This window comes from Mobula birostris, chromosome 9, assembly GCF_030028105.1.
Source record: "Mobula birostris isolate sMobBir1 chromosome 9, sMobBir1.hap1, whole genome shotgun sequence".
NCBI lineage: Eukaryota > Metazoa > Chordata > Chondrichthyes > Myliobatiformes > Myliobatidae > Mobula > Mobula birostris.
In genome coordinates this window covers 44,326,252-44,343,471 of record NC_092378.1, presented here as the reverse complement: position 1 = coordinate 44,343,471, position 17,220 = coordinate 44,326,252, and the positions used below count along the sequence as shown (strand labels likewise).

The window sequence follows — 17,220 nt, the reverse complement described above, 5'->3', positions numbered from 1 at the left end:
ACTTCCGGGAGAGGTGGGATGTCTGGGGTTATGGGCTGAGTGCGAGTCAGTGGGACTAGGTGAGAGTAAGAGTTCGGCACGGACTAGAAGGGCCGAGATGGTCTGTTTCCGTGCTGTAATTGTTATATGGTTATATGTTTTTTCCTGCTTGTTTTTATTCCTGATCATTCAAAACAAAAATGAAAGGAAGATTCCTGGTGAAATATGATGTGTCCTTCCAAGAGAGTTTCAGTTCCACTTTATTTATTCATTTATCTCATATGTGATACAGTGAAATTGCTTCGTTTGTGTTAACAGCCCACAAGACCCAAGAATGCTCTGGGGGCAGCCCACATGTGTCGTCACACATTCCGGAGCCAGCGTAGCATGCCCACTGTGTTGAGCAGAACAGCACAAACACCAGCAACAACAAAAAGACCCTAAAACAAAATTTTCATCTAACACACCTTTGTATCAGTGTGTGAAAAGTTTTTGATTGTTATTTCCAAGTGCCCTTGGTTCCTGGTCTGATTGCTGTCCTGGCAACAGTAGAGAGGAAATAATGCGGGTTGGAGTAGAATGGGGCTGATTGACACCCTGAGGTATAATCTGAGGCCTTGTTGCCCACTTCCCTCCCACCACCGAAAACGATCATAAATTAATTTGAGTCCAGTTATTTTAACAGTCAGCACTAGTGTCTCTAATAGCTGGAGCAAATAACAGAGTTGAAAGGCTGCTTCACTTCCTTGCTCTTTGATGCAATTCAAATGAAAGGTGCAGGGAGAGGGCATGACCGTAGGCCGCAAATGCTGCCTGTCGGTTTATCATGAACAACCTTCACCAAATTGAGGTCAAGCCCAGGACCAATTTCCCTTTAATCCTCGGACAATTATTGCCCCTGGATTTATAGTAGTTTATTTCAGGTTGGTGTGAGCACCAAGTAGGGAGAAGCATGTGTGTTTCCTTCACATAGCAGAGCTTTCAATGAAACTGCCAACGTGGAAAATTGGTAGGCGCATTCATGCCGCAGATCAGAAATGTTGTTTCTTTCTGGACTTCACAAACTCTGCCTGCCTCGCCCACCTACCCCCCGCAATCTTCTCAATCTTTGGCATCAGGGTGGGGCTTCTGTGTTTAGCCTCCTGCACTTGAAGTCAATGTTAATGTGGCCAGTGTTAGCAGCCTACAGATTGCTGTGCTTCTGAATGGCGGCTCGTAAGGGAGAAGGACTCATTGGCAGTTATTCTCACTGTACTGTGGGTAAAGGGGTGCCTTGTGGGAAAGTGTCCTCTGACCTGTCAGTGGATGTCTTACTGGCTCAAACTCTCATCAGGGTGCTCTGCCCAGCATCCTCTTTTACTCAGGTTTTTAAATCACACGGTCTAATTTGACTTGGTATGTTGGAAGGAGACAATTTAGCATGTCAGGTCCATCAGTTCTTTGAGAAATCACATCAACCCCAATCTCTTACTTATGTCCTTCTAACCTAATCTCTCCCACTTGCGCATGGATTTTGCTTTAGACTTCCTGTCATTCACCCACATTCAGGGTAATTTTATTGTGACCATTTTACCTACTGGTCTGCATATCTTTGGTATGTGGGATGTAGCCAGAGCACCCAGAGCAAGCTTGTAGTTGGAGGGAGAACATGCAAACACATCACAGACAGTACCAAAGGTTGGGATGGGACCCAGGTAACTGGAGCTGTATGGCAACAGCACGAACTAATGCTGTGTAAATGCAAGCAGTGGTTGTGATGAAGCAACTTGCTTCACTTTATTTGAATGCTGTACTGTGGTTTGAATACTACATGACTTTACTCACTAAAATCCTTTATTAAAATTACAAAGGCACTCCTCTTTCAATGTCGGCCTATTTATTTTAAAATCTTGTCTTTGCCATTGATGCTTAAACGTAGCTTGCTTGATTATCTTTGTGAGATCCACACTGCACTGTGAGATAGCTATGTGCTTTGTCCTGAATATGGGAGATTTCATACTGGACCCACAATAATCGTTCCAGATTGATTTGCAGAAGCCCACACAGGTCTCTGAGCCATCTGTCTCTGTTTTTCTCCTGAAACGCTAGACGTGCTCCGTGATGGCTCAGTAATCTTACCCACTCGGTAACTGATGTTAAATGTTTGCAGAGTAGTCAGGAGCTGGGGACAGGCTGCTTCACTTGCCTCTGGCAAGTTTGGCTCATTGAAGAAGATACGGTCAAGGCAATTGCTCAAGCCTGCTGTCCTTGGAGCTCGAGAGCAAATGTACAGGTGATTACGTAGAGCGAGCATGTCAACATTAATACTCCTGTGCTCTCAAGCTTGCATTTGAAAAAAATGGTCACTTGAACAAGTCCCAGGTAGTATTCTGACTCAGCAACAATTACTAATTGATGTCAAGAGGTCTGGGACAGATAGATGTTTTAAACAAGTGAAATTTGTAAGCAACAGGAAAAAAAATTGGGATTTTATTATCAAAACATTGTTCTGTACATATTTCTCCCTATAACTTACCTTCCCTCTCTCCACTATATATTTTTAAAAGTGTACATTGACTTTTTCCCAAAAGCAGCCGATTCTAATGACAAATTCATGCCTGTTGGGTCCATAATAACTGAGCCAGATGGATTTCTGAAGGGCATGATATTGAAGGAGATTTCCAAACCCTCCCCCTGTTTGAAAGCCAGTGGTTTTTCCATTTCAAGGATGATTTTCAAGAGTTCGGCTGAGTTCAGCTTGCAGAAGAGACGCTATCTTCTTTTTAAAATTGATCACATTTTTTTTTCCTGAGCTGAAATCTTACCCAAAAAGATGAAATGCAAATAAGTAACAAGCTTGTGCTGCCAATGCAAATGAAAATAGCTTGCAGATATTTAGCAGTGACATTCATGTTGACCTGTAACTAACGAAAACTCTGCAGATTTAATAATTGCATTCATCTGGGTTTTGAATGTTGTTTGACAGTGGATGAGCATATAGTATCTGCTCAATAAGGAGATTTTACAACGTATTTCAGCAGTCTGTCAGCTCAGTTTTGGGTGGGACTTCATTTCTGTTGTAATTGGATAGAACTGATTCTGTATTTTTTACCTTGATAAATTGATCTTCAATCTCTTGCCTTAATTGAGAAGGGTGGTGAGGTGGAAAGGATTGGGAATTGTACTTTTTAGTACCCTTCAGTTTTGTATTCAAACAGATGCTTAGCTGTAATTAAGATCATTCTCATAATTTGTGTGGTTGGACCCGTTCCATTTAACTGCCTAGTCTTTCTTAGCATTTCTGAACTAAATAAACTTGCATTGCAGTGAATTTGAGGCAGTCAAAGCCAATTAATTGTATGACACAACTGACACCTCAGCAAAACTGACAGCATAAAGCACCATGTTAACACAGCTAAATACTGGAGGAAATTGTACACAATTGCACAGCCCTAATGCGCGTTAAATTGCAGCGTGATTTCCAATAACAATGATAACTGTTAGCTTAGGTGTTCTGGGGCTACATATTGTATTTTCCAGACAGCTTTGGGCCATGTTTGATGTCTGTTTTCTCTCTTCTCAGATTTACAGCAGGCTTTGGGTGTGGTCTAAATTTTTAAAAAAGCTTGTGTGAAATCTCCATTTGTTGCCTTGAAGTAGGTTGATACCTGTAAGGGATACTTTTGGAAATTTTGAGCACAACTTTAACTTGTGACCATCATATTGATTATGCACAAGTTTTAAGGTACAGGGAGGCTTATACAGTGCTCACAGCGTACATACAGACATCTTCAGTGCAAATTTGCAGCTTAGATTTCGTTGTTATCTTCAGCAATGACGTTCAGGATGATTGACTGCTTGAGTCACAAAATTTGATGTTTAGCTGTGTAAGACAGAAAATGGGACCAAAAGCATTGTTAAAGGAGCTGGTTCGATAGAGCATCTTCAAGAACAAAAGAGAAGTAATGAACTGGAGAGCTTTGGAGCTGGAAATTCACAGCTCGAGGTAAAATCATGATTCAATTAGCTGATGCAAGCCTTAAAATCCAGAGACAAGGAGGCCTTGCTTGGCAAAGTACTGAGACTTGGAGGAGAATGGAAGTTTGCTAAAACATGGTATTAAAGATCTATAGTCATAGAAATTTACAACAAATATGGAGAACTGTTGAAACATTGAAATTATTCATGACAAACAAAGACCTTTGGGTTATTCCACTTCCCCACAGTTGGTCCACAGGCCTGCAAGTTCTGGGTGGTTCCTTTCACAGTTAGAGGTGCTGCCTTGCAACTCTCGTGGCCTGGGTTCAGAGTTGACCTCTGATGCTGCCTATGTGAAGATTTCACACTTGCATTGAAGCTATATGGATTCCCTCTGGGCACTCTCTATTCCACTTGTATACAGATATATGGCAGGTAAATTAACCCCTGTAAAATTATGGCCCCTGCAGGTGAGCGGTAGAATCTGGGAGTGTTGAGGGGAATGAAGGTTATAGAATAAAATAATGGAGAATAGGGATTGGAATATTTTGTGAGCTGATATAGACTTGATGGTAGAAATGGTGATTTCCTTTGTTGTAAGGAAATATGGAATGTGAAAGTATCTCCAGACTTAATGATGGCCTTTATTTGTGCATAGTCAACCATTGTTTGCTTGATCATACAAGATTGTACTGACAGCTGTGACATCAGGCCTTAGTGATGTTTGAGCGCTTACATCCCATTTTTAATGCTTTATATATAGCCTTGTGTGTACTAGGTGGAAGCCCTGCCCACAACCATCCATTTGAGAATCTCTAGCAGCTTTGGGCACCTACACTCCAATTTGCAGTCTCTGATGTGATAATATCAGGAGGGATTTTTGGCACTCTACTGTGGTCTACGTTGGTTTGTCTAAGATGCCCACTGTTATGATGACATTTTCTATTCAAGCTTATTTGTGGCTGTTACTAATTACAACCATCATGGAAGAATTGATTCAGATTCAGATTTATTTATTACATGTACATTGAAACTTACAGTGAAATGCATGTTAACGACCAGCACACCCAAGGATGCCCACAAGTGTCGTCACACATTCCGGCACCAATATAGTATGCATCCACAGAACAACACAAGCAACAACAGCAACAACAAAACTGGACATCAGAGGCAAAACAAACTTCTTCCCTATCACTCCTAACCTCCCAAGCCACCCACCCGCTCACACACCCCGACAGGCCTCCAGTCCTTGTGCCTGGATTCTCAGACTCGCAGGCGTCCCTCTTCCAACTTCGGATGCCGATCACGGGTTTGACGTTTTGGCCTCGACTTCTGGACTTGCATGGACCTAGACCGCAGTGACACAGACCCTCGTGACCTCAGCATGTTTAGGATAGTTTAGGACAGGAAAAGGGAGGGTTGGTCGGGGATTGATGGTGCAGCTAGAAGGTGAAAGCAACTGTTGTATTTATTAAAAGGCTGATTTGTGGAAATGACTTTGCAAAATACAATGTGTGGTTGCCAGTAATTAATTCTTGGTAAGCAGAAGCAAGGACCAGTGGCAAAGGCTGCAACCTCAGCCCACGTCCAATGGATCAGCCTGAACTTGATTGGAAAGTAAAAAAGAGATCAAGCCGAGTAGTGGGATGAGAAGCTCGAATGATAAATGACTGTTCTACCGAGATTCAGAGATGATATTTCATTCAGTTAGTGTCTAATAGGGACAGAAAACGCTGCTGTCATTGTTTAATTTGAGACCTATTCCACTGTTTGAAATTACAAAGTGGTTTTGTGTTTTTTTTTGCAGCTTGTTTAAAGTAATCTCAGCTTGTTGGTTACTACTGCTCAGAAATGGAATTTATTTTGGAGCATATGTGTTACAGTTTTATTGGAAGTTTGTAAAGGGATGATATTAACCTAAGGGTACAATTCTGAAAGGGGAGCGAGAAATGAGAGCTCTGCTGGTAAGTGTGCACAGCTCATTTGAGGTGGTGGGGAAGGTTGTGAAAGTAGTTGGGAAAATGTGTTGGATCCTGGGCTTTATAAACAGAGATGAAAAAATGCAAGGAAGTAACAGTAAATCTTTATGAACACTGGGTTTGACCACAGTTGGAGTATTGTGTTCAGATCTGGGCACCAAGCATTAGAAAAAATGAACAAGGTTTCGAGAGGGTGCTGTTCCATGGATGGACTTCAGTTATTTGAACAGATCAGAGAAGCTGGTGTCGGTGACCCTTGTGGCAGTGGAGGCTAGGAGGGAGGTATTTAAATAAAGTCATGAAAGGTGCAAACAGAGTTAATGGAGAATAAATATTTCCATTGGTGGTAGGATCAAGTATAAGGGGACATGGACTGGATAGAACATGAAATGATTTAAGCAAATGTTGCTTTTACACAATGAATAGTTGAGGTCAAGAAAACGCTTCCTGGGAATGCATGTGGAGGCAGATTTAATGGTAGCATAAGTGCTCTAATGACAATTTGCGGGGATATGGGAGCATGGCAAGCTAGCTGGATAAGCTGGATTGCTTCCATGGAATAGGTGTGGATACAATTGACCAAATCTCCATCAATTGCTTACCCGCTCTCTCTACCTCTGCAATGGGTCAACTTGTTTCCTTTGCAACATTAGAAGATGGACAAGACCATTACAGCATGTCTCTTATCAGCTTGATCACTAATGGAGATTCCAGTTGTACAGAGGAGGCCATTCTCATTGCAACTGCGTCTGTGCAACATAGAGATAATTGAAACCCTGTGTTGGCAGATCCTAAGCTATCTGCAAGCTCGGAGCTCGGCCAAACTGTCGGTCTACCCTATTTTTCTAGCTTAATCCACCATTTGTGAAAAGGTCACAGGAAGAAGACCATATGGTAAATAATTTTATCATGAAACAAGTCTTTGAATATTAAAACCCTTGAAGATAAAACCCACAATGTGGGTCATTGACATCTACTTAAGTTTGTGAAAAGCTTCAAGGAGTACTTATGCAAATTATCCTTTGTCAAATAAGATCAGCACTTTTGGTTTAGGCTTAAGTGATAACACCAAACAAGTCCATCTCCCCCTTGTTCCCACCAGTGAATGAAAAATTCTGATGCGAACTTCATTTTCCGAGGCACTAATAAAGCACAAAAGGAAAAAAAGCAAATAACATTTTACGTTAGACGTCACTGATGTGGTCCACATTGGGTCTAACAAACTACTGACCAGAGGAGCAATTATGAAATATCTTGTAATTTTTAGTGTTAATTTTACTCTTCGTTTAAACAAAAGAAAAAAATCAAAAACAGCAACACACCTGAATCAGTTGCATCAGGAAGAGGTAAATTGAGCACCAATCCAGACTTGATGCAGTTATAGACCATTTGCTCCAAGAGTGCTAAATGTGCTTTGAGAACAGATAACAAGAGACAGGAGATGGGATGAAATATGGCCAGCTCCAAATTGGGCAAAGTGAAGGACAATAAAATAAAACTGGGCTTTCGCAATCTCCCTTTGAGCAAGAATTCTGTGTAAAATTGAGCCTATGCCCTTGATTCTTCAACCTGCATATTGAGGAGAAGGAACACGAGGTGGCACAAAAACTTACCTCTCTTTTGTAAGACAGCCTATTGCAGCAATGAAGGTGTTGGTCTGGAAAATGAAGAGAATGACGTTTCGTTGGCCTTCCATGCTTGCAAAGTGATCTCCTTTTTGGTGAGATGAGAAAGGCATCGAATGAAATAATTGTAATTGAAACTTTATGGAAATGATTTTGGGGTAAATGAATTGGATCTTTAAAAATATAAATACACATCGTCTATTTTCCCCCTTTAACTCTCCATGAGGAAGTTTAAACTGGACCTTTATTATAGGCCATATTTGGGGATCTTCTAAGAAATGCTGTGAGAAGAAAAGCTGATAGCCTTCCTATCATGTGTGGCTGGGTGCAGGAAAGATAGTTGACACTTCAACCCAACACACCATGTGCTCCTGTGGTCTATTTGGTATCTGATGTCTGACTTTTGATACCTACTCTACTTTTCATTGAGTTGAATCCGCACACTCTGGCCTGTCCCCTTTATATCTTTAATTATGGATCATTCAAGCAACAAATCATTCTTATTTCTTGAAGAAGGGTCTTGGCCTGAAACAACGACTGTTTACTCATTTCCTTAGATGCTGCCCGACCTGCTGAGGTCCTCCAGCATTTTGTGTGTGTTGCTTTAGATTTCCAGCATCCGCAGATTTTTTTCGTGTTTTTGATTTCTCATTTTCAGTCCCTTCCTTGATGTTCAAATCCTTTTCTAGGCCTCCAGCATTAATCTCTGCCACAAGAGCAGAGCGGAAGACTTGAAGAGCATTGCTGAAAGGGTTTGGATTAGTTGTTGGAGGAGGGGGTTGGGGGCAAGTGATTGTGACAACTGCTCAGAGCAGATTGCATTGCTCGCAGAAGTGACAGCCAGAACTGTCAACATTGGATGAATCGTAGGTGCAAGATTTTTATTCACAAGCCTTATGTCTTGTGCCAAAAAGATAAATGTAGTTAAAGTAAAAAGCTAACCCTGTCACATTGACTGTAGATAATAATAACCAAGTGGCATTAATATATTCTTCATATTATCCTTAGCCTCTCCTCAGTCTGTCTGTCTGCCTCTCCATTTCTTTCATGCTGCATTGTCTCGTTAGAGCTTGCTGAGGTGATATGGGATTGGTGACAATATTCTCTCACAGTCGTGGAGGGAAGGCAATGCAGAGTGCTCATGGAGGCCACATTTTGAGACCATAAACCAATGTGCCAATATAAGGGCAGTGCAGTGCTGTAAGGATGGTACAGTGGAGATTTTGCATCACATCTCCATGACCTGCAGTCAACCCTGACTATATGAGGAAATTGCCTGTGGTCGCGTGGGTTTCTGCCCATGTCTGAAAAGCGCACAAGTTAATTGGCCACTCTTTTTTAAAAACAAAAGTCCCCAATGTGTAGATGAGAACAGGCATGGATGGCGATTTCTGGAGGGCAGGTGTTAATGGGGGATATGGGGAGAATCAAATGGTTAGTGTAAAATGTTTGCTTGATGGTTAGCACAGACCCAGTGGGCTGAAGGGCCTGTTTCCGAGCTGTATTCCTGTATGACATAAATCAGGCAGAAGATCTAAGAGAATGATTAATGATTCTATATCTCTCCAGCAAAGGTTAAGGAGGAAGAATGCAGGTAAACTGAGAACTGCAGAGGACTTGCCCTCTGGAATGGTGAATAACCCTGTCCCCCTGGCCCAGAGATTGCTAGTATAGCCCTCAAGTCTGTGTGACAGGCAAGGGTTCATGGCCGGTCACCACTTTCAAGGGGATGGTTGCCTCTAAGTCTCAGCTATGACAGTGATAGGAGCCTCTTTCTCTCTGACAGAAGATGTAGAAGTGCTTCCCATTGGGTAAGATGTTTAACTGAGTGTCCCATCTGCTCTTTTAGATGGTTGTAAACAATCCTGTGACATAATCTGGAGTAAGACCAAGAGACTGTATAATGTAGGAATAAGTGAAGTTGCAGATTTTATCAGGGATGAGAACAGAGAAGCTTATTATCGGAAAGTGTGAGATTGCAGAACTGAGATGCAGAGAGATCTTACCAGTGCATGATTCACAAAAGGTGAAATTGCAGGAAAAGCAAGTAACAAAGAAAGTAACTGAATGTTTCTGTTCATTGCTAAGGGGAATTGAATCCAAACTAAGGAGATAATGCTTCTGTTAAATAGAGCATTGGTAGAGTGCTGTGTACACTATTGTCTTTTCTTTATTTGAAAAAGGACATGAATACACTGAAATCAAATTTACTAAGCTAATACCTAAAAGATGCAATTTGTCTTCTGAGGAAAAATTCAATAGGCTTAACTTGTATCCTCTGAAATTCAGCAATGTGAGCAGTGATGTGATTGAAACAGTGAAGATCATAAAAAGGTCTTGGTGGGGTGAATGTGAAGAGGATATTTCCTCTCGTGGCAGAAGCTAGTACCAAGGGCCACCCTTTAAAACAAAGGATCAACCATTTAAGACAAATAAAAGGGAATTTATTTTCTCTTTGTTGGTTATGACTTTTTGGAACTCTTTTTCAAGTGACCTAGTCCTCTTCCTAATTTGTATGTCAGTATATGAATGCACTTATTTGGCTAAGTACCAGCCAATATTAATCCCTGTGTCAACATTATTTAAGTAAGCTTCATGCAGATTGTTCAAGTCCTTGCTATACAGATTTTTGTTTTTGAATCCTTATATTGTAGCAGTAACAGCACTTGGCCTTAAAGTGCTTTGGCATATAGGAAATGATCAGAAATGCCAGTGCCCACACCACTTCACATCTCTTTCAGTGACGCTACACACAAAGGGTTTAAGCACCTTGGGATTCCTTTCATGAGGACTCTCCCATCCGGAGGCAGGAGAGCTTGGTGACCTGTTTCCTCGACTGCTTTATTGCGTGCTTGCTGCTGACTTCTACACTCCCCACTGCCAAATGGACAGTCTGTTTGCCTGAAGAGTTTTTGGCTCGCACACCAACAACAACCCGTGTGATAATCCTCTGAAAAGTCATTTTATGGTATTTGAGCACCAGTGTCTGTAAATTTCACATGCCAATATTGCTTTCCCCACACCTGCTATTAAGCTGTATATTGATGTTCAAGACTCCATTGTTCTCAATCCTGCTCCTATAAATGCAATGAAATTTCCCTTCAGCCAGCTTCACAGTATTATCTTAAAATTAAACTGCAATCTGCGATCCAGTCAGAAAATTTTCCTGATAAATTTGGAAAAATTTAAAACTGCAGATGTTCATGTTTTCTATTTTCTTGCCTGCGCTTTTTAAAAAAAAGTCCTTTAAGATGCTACTTAACATGATGATTGTAAAAGCATTAATGGAAGGAGATTGGATTCTTTATTCCAGCAGCTGAACCACAACTTGCTGGATCATTAATACATGTGGTACTAAAATCAAGCCTTCTGATTGCCCTTCACACTTTTCCGACAGCTTCAGAATAGATGTGCTGTGTTGAGTCCATTAGCTCTGTGCTGATTAATCCAGCGGATGCGACTCTGGGCCCAGGGACTGTCGTGTGCCCTGCAAATTATTCCTGTACTGCATTGTTGGGAAGGAACCGGAAAGTGTTATTTCTTGCCTGTAGTATGCCAGGAGGTGGTTAATGCTGACTGGCTTGAAAGGAGTGTCAAATTTAAGTTAGTAATTATGGTGAAGCATATAATAGCAATACTGGCTGAGGTTCCTCACTTGATTCTAAACTAATTACAATCTATTGCCGAAGAGGGCCACACATAAATAATGGATGAATAACGCAGATAGGGTTTTAACACTCGGGAGCTTGACAGATTACTTAGTGATGTATTACAATTAGATATGCTCTAGTGTCATTTAATTTATTCAACTAGTGAATGAATTTCTCTTGAGTTTGTTACAAGTGGGAAGGTTTCACAAGGGGTCATTGTTGTCAAATGCTTTGCCCCTCTTCCTCTGTTATGTTTTCAGCTGGGACTACAGCCTGTCAGATATTTTTTACTGTGTGCCTCTTCCTGTCTCTCCCCTAACATCTCAGCATGGAGTGGGTTCTGGTTTTCATGGCAATGCAGCTGGCGTGGTCTTTGCGTATCCCCGAGGCCAGTGCCAGATGATAAATTGGCACGTCATTTAACTTGTCAATGTATCCAAATGGACCAGCTAGAAGAAACGAGCAAACAACGGCCTTGTGGTGACAATAGCAAAATGCTCATAGTCGTGTTTTGGCAGAAACTTCAAACAAAAGACTGCCTCCCAAGAGCATCTACAATGGACTGAAGTCGTTCAGCTGCAGTTCAAATTGGAGCCCAAAAAGCTTTGAAGTGAAGCACAAAATGAATCTCTTAATACTTTAAAAATTACACTTGAACCTTCTACCAAAAAACACATAAAACTCAGAAAGAAAGAACTGGAGGCTTCCCAAATCTTGTGAACCAACTAGTCACAAAGCTTGTGGAGATACCTGAGCACCTATATATCTCTGAATGAGAAATGAAGTGGGCTCCAATTGATTTCCTGTCACAATTTGAAATAAAAACTGAAATCCCTTCCTCTGTCTTTTCCAATCCCCTTCCTACATCATTCAGAAGCTCCAAACATTAATAAACTGTTCTAAAAAATGCTAGAAATACTCAGCCCATCAGGAGACACCTGTGAAGAGAACAACAGAATTAGTGTTACAAGCTGACAAATTTTTATCAGTGCTGTTTAATTGTGATATAAACTGAAAGACTAGTTATCTGAAATCATTGAAATCACTTGGGTCCTGAAACTACATTGTAGAGTAGGAAGATATGATACTATTCCTTGAGTTTCTGTTGGTCTGTTTTTGAAGCAATCGAAGAAGCAAAATAAATATAAGATTCCCAAGATCTTTCTCTGACTTTCTTTGTTACTTAGCAACAAAATGTAGCTAAGGATATCTTCTGCAGGTCAAGTAGTATACTTCAATTCAAAGTCGCTGATATATTTTTAGTATTTCAAAGTTCAAAGAACATTTATTATCAAAGTACATATTTATCACCACATACAACCCTGAGATTCATTTTCTTGTGGGCATACTCAATAATTCTCTAACAGAATAATAACCATAACAGAATCAATGAAAGACTGCACCTGGTGCAAAAGACAGCTGTGCAATACAAAAATAATAGTAATAAATAAGTAAGCAATAAATATCGAAAACGAGATAAAAGGACCTTGAAAGTGAGTCCATAGATTGTGGGAACATTTCAATAATGTGGCAGTGAAGGTGAGTGAAGTAACCCCTTTGGTTCAAGAGCCTGATGGTTGAGGGGTAATAACTGTTCTTGTACCTGGTGGTGTGAGTGTTGAGGCTCCTGTACCACCTTCCTGATGGCAGCAGTGAGAAGAGAGCATGTTCAGGGTGGTGGGGGTCCCTGATGATGGATGCTGCTTTATATCGATGCACTCAATGATGACAAGCCTTTACCCATGATGGACATATCTCTTTGGTGTCTTGGCTGGAGTTGTGAGTGGTGGCAGATTAGAGCTGGATTGGTGCAAGACTGACTGTAAGAGTTCCCTAGGCTTAAAGTGCCCCCTGTAAAAAGTTTCTCAATATCACCTGAACACCAGCTAATGATGATAGACCTGAAATTTAGTGTCATCCAGTGTTGGGCACTCATAACAGGAATATTTTCTTACTCAACACAATGAGCACCATATATTTCAAGTGGAATTGTTTCTTTTACTTTTGATACCCAGCCCAAATTATACTGTTGCTGCATTTCTCATCTTGCCTATCCTTACGCACACAAGTAAATATACCCCTGCTGCTCTGACATCCATTTCTTGTAATGTTGAAGGTGCAACTGTGTTTATTTTAAGTACAGAGTTCGTTCTACAGATGTAATGCGGTGACCACCATACCAGAGGGGACCTTGCACTACCTCACCTCACTGTGGTCAGGCTTTGGGTGTAGTGCTGTCTTGTAATGTTCCCCAATCAAATCGTGCTTTAATTTGACACAGTGTAAAGAGTGCAGTTGAAATTTCTGCCATGCATGGTGTGGTGATCAAATTTGCTGAATTGTGCAAAGTTTTGAAAAGCAACGTTTGCAGATTAAGATGTAATTAAAAGGACTCTGTGAGCAACAAATGTGCCAGAAAATAGGTCATGAGGTGTTTCTTTCATCGTGGCCCTGCTGTCTGTGTGGAGTTTTGACACATGTATTTCCTCCCACATCCTTGAAACCCGTATTGGTAGGCTGTTGTAATGGGTGGGAGAGTCAACGTGTTTGGAAGTGGGGGTTAGGGTAGGGTCAGGATTTTCTTTGTGGCCCGAATGGCCTAGTTCTCTGCTGTACCTTTCTCTGACTCTGTTTTCTTCTTTCTGGCAATTAGCAAAAGAAGACTTTACCAACCACTGGTTTATCTTAAATAAAATGAGGAAGAGTGTGTGGGCCACAAGCTCTGGTTCCAAATGCAGGGCTGGAAATTGTTGGCAAAGGATCTGAAGGACAGCTGGTGCTGCACGAATGCTAATAGCAGCTTAGGGAACCCCCAGAGATCCTGAGGTATGATCAATCTCCTGTACCAGGTTACAAACAGGCTGGACAATGCAGGCTCGATTCTAAGGTGTTCCTCTTTTTCCTTTTGCATGAATTTTGATGGACCCGGCAAGAAATTTAACAAAGCTTGACAAATGAGCCGTGCCCGGGATTCACTCGGTCTCGCTGAAAGCTGATAATAATTTGATGAACGACTGAATTGTTGGTCCCTGACAGGCTGGTTGCATGGCCTTTGCACTCTGCCAGTTCAACCCTTACAAGTGTGAAATAGCCAATTACTGGGATAGCTATTGAAAGTAATAGGCCAATGAGCAAATTGCTACTGTGGGACACAGCGCCACTGTAGATGGAAAGAGGCCAAGATAAAGTTCTGCTTCAAACAGCTGCTCCCTGGGTTATCAGATAATGCCACTGGACAACTGAGAGATGACAGCAAGGTATTTTTCCATCTTTTAACTGGGAGCCTGGTGACTTGTATTGACTGCAAGTTTATGATCCATGCTGCTATTGTAGCATGCTGCTAATTTCTGAAAAGTAAGCGTCCTTTTAAGAGCCAGTTAATGGCCAAATGGAAAGGCCACCCTGCAGCCTTCCCTTATTATCAGTGAGTTCAACTTTTTATTTGAATTGAAGACCAGGAAAAAAACCTCAGTCTTCTCCACAGAAGAAACATATTAATGCTCGCCAGCCATTTGCTGTTGACAGATCAATTTATCTTGATAAAGGACACAGAGAAATTCCAATCTATTCACAGACATCATATTATCAGCAGTAATATATGATGGAATATAAATATAATGCATTGGGTGGACACAGGAGACTGATTCTTTGTCCATTTTGGAGGTAATCAGATCGGTGCTGGGCAGTGAACAAATTAGACTTTGTGCACTTAATAGGCAAACCCATTTTGCATTACATTTTCAAGTTTCTATTACCTTTTTAATGTAATGTTGTTTTTCTGCTTAATCGGCCCTGTTTTATAAGGCTCTGGTGATGGTCAGTGGGATTGGAAGGAATGAGCGGAATCGATAAATAGCAGCAAAATTGAAGTGAAAGGCAAAGGAATGATTTGTGATCCAGAATAGAAAAGAATCAATGGGGAGGATCAATGACAAAACAAGGAATTTACAAGTAATATTAGCAGTGATATTTAAGATGCAATTTCAGGAACACCAAATAACCATTTATCTTTTTTTTTGTCCAAATCCATTATTTTCAATGGCCATGTTTTGCAATGAAACTTGTACTTGAGCAATACTAAGATTCAATGGTGGAAATGTTTAAATCGATCCTCGTTCATGCCTCTTGATTGCTGTCAGAATAATCTTCACCGTTTGTATGAAATCGAGCTTTAACAGAAAATATTGCATGTCATCATGCATTTGATTAATCTTTGATTTGGGAAGTTTGGTGCTGACCCTGTCAGAATGTTTAGGTTACCGTTTCAAGAACTGCTTCTGTTTAGTTCCTTCGGCAGTGGCCAATAGTTTCACTGGCAATTTTAAAGTTTTCCCAGCATATTTCATAGATTTGTGGACTGCGGCCAACAAAGATGGAAAGGCAGGTGACCAAGCACTTAATCAAAGTGATAGGTTCAAGGAGGAAAGAGGAGTAGGGATAAAGGTTAAGGAGCTTAGGGCCTTGGCCAGTCTTGACCCAGTGGCCAACAACGTGAGTGGGATGAAGAAAATCAAGGATGTTCCCAGGACCTGAATTAGAAGAAAGCAGAACACGTGAGTTAATAGGGAGAACCTGAATCAGGTTTTTTTTTACTAACTAATGTGTTGTGGTATATATTTGTGTGTTTGTGTGTGAAAAGAGAGCGAAAATAGTGAGGTAGTGTTCATGGTCCATTCAAGATCTAGTGACAGAGGGGAAGAAGCAGTTCCTAAAACGCTGAGCTTCAGGCTCCTGTACCTCCTCTCTGATGGTAGTAATAAGAGGAGGGCTTGCCCTGGGTGATAGGGGTCCTTACTGATGGATGCCCCTTTTTGAGGCCATGCCTTTTGATAATGTCCTCAATGGTGGAGGAGCCTAGTGCCCATGATGGAGCTGGCTGAGTTTGCAACCCTCTGCAGCTTTTTTCTGCTCATGTTCATTGGCCTTTCCATAGCAGACGGTAAATCCATGGTGAGTTAGATCACTTGAGTGGACTGGGAGCACTTGGAATTTGGTTCATTCAGGATTGGGTGGAGTTGTAAAGGACATAGTAGTGCAGACAGTGAAGAGGTCCGGAGCTGGTGGTGGGGTTAAACAAGCTTCCATTAACATTATGGGGCCATGAGAGGACTATGGCTTGTGAGTAGGCTGTTTTCCTTGTGTGTGACTAGCTCCTTTACAGCACTGAAATCGTCTAGATGACCTTTGATTTTCACAGCTAGTGCATCTCAGTGAAATTATTGTTACTTTAATCTTGGGTGACAGAATAGGATTCTACACAGCTTCCATTTCCAGATTGTATATTACATGGAAAGTCTCAATTTTTTCATTTATGCATCGTTATCCATCGGCGATTGTAGTCTTTTCTCAATGGAGTTAGCTCACGTGTGCCATCCGAGGCACATTTCGTGGCGTAGTGGAGGGGCTGCTTAGTGATAGGCATTAAATACCCAGCATGTCAGCACTGTCTACGTCCTGAGAGGAAGGAACAGATCTCTGCAATTATAATTACTGTGTATCAATTCAACATCCGCTAGGACCAGTGTGGTTCCAAGCCTTCCACCAGTCCTTGGAACTTCATGCAAATGACCCTTTGCATGTGAAATAAAGACAAAATTTGCGTGAGACACTCAGCAGGTCTGTCAGCATCCGCAGGAAGAGAAACAGTTTAAGATTCAGATCTGGGTCTGACAGTCAGAACTAGGATTGAGAGAAAACAAGTTGGTTTTACACAATAGACAATAGGTGCAGAAGTAGACCATTTGGCCCTTTGAGCCTGCACCGCCATTCTGACATCATGGCTGATCATCTACTATCAATACCCGGTTCCTGCCTTGTCCCCTTGTTTTCTGTTGAAGGTGGGGGGAGGAATGGGCAGGCCAATAGTGGGGGAGCAGGAAACTCCAGTAATCCCTCCACTGCACACCTCACCCATCCCCAAGAGTCTCAGGAGCAGCCGGGCTGACAGACTAATTTGCAGCTGAGTTAGGACCCATGGACTCTTCCTATTTTTGGGGACTTGTCTTAAAGCTGAGCAGCAAGTCCTTGTTT

General features: G+C 41.5%; 1 protein-coding gene across 4 annotated transcripts in view; it reads left to right on the top strand.

The window, feature by feature from the left end:
- LOC140202724 (PDZ domain-containing RING finger protein 4-like) overlaps positions 1-17,220 on the top strand; it is a 475,245-nt gene that overhangs the window by 221,885 nt on the left and 236,140 nt on the right. The window lies entirely within an intron of this gene.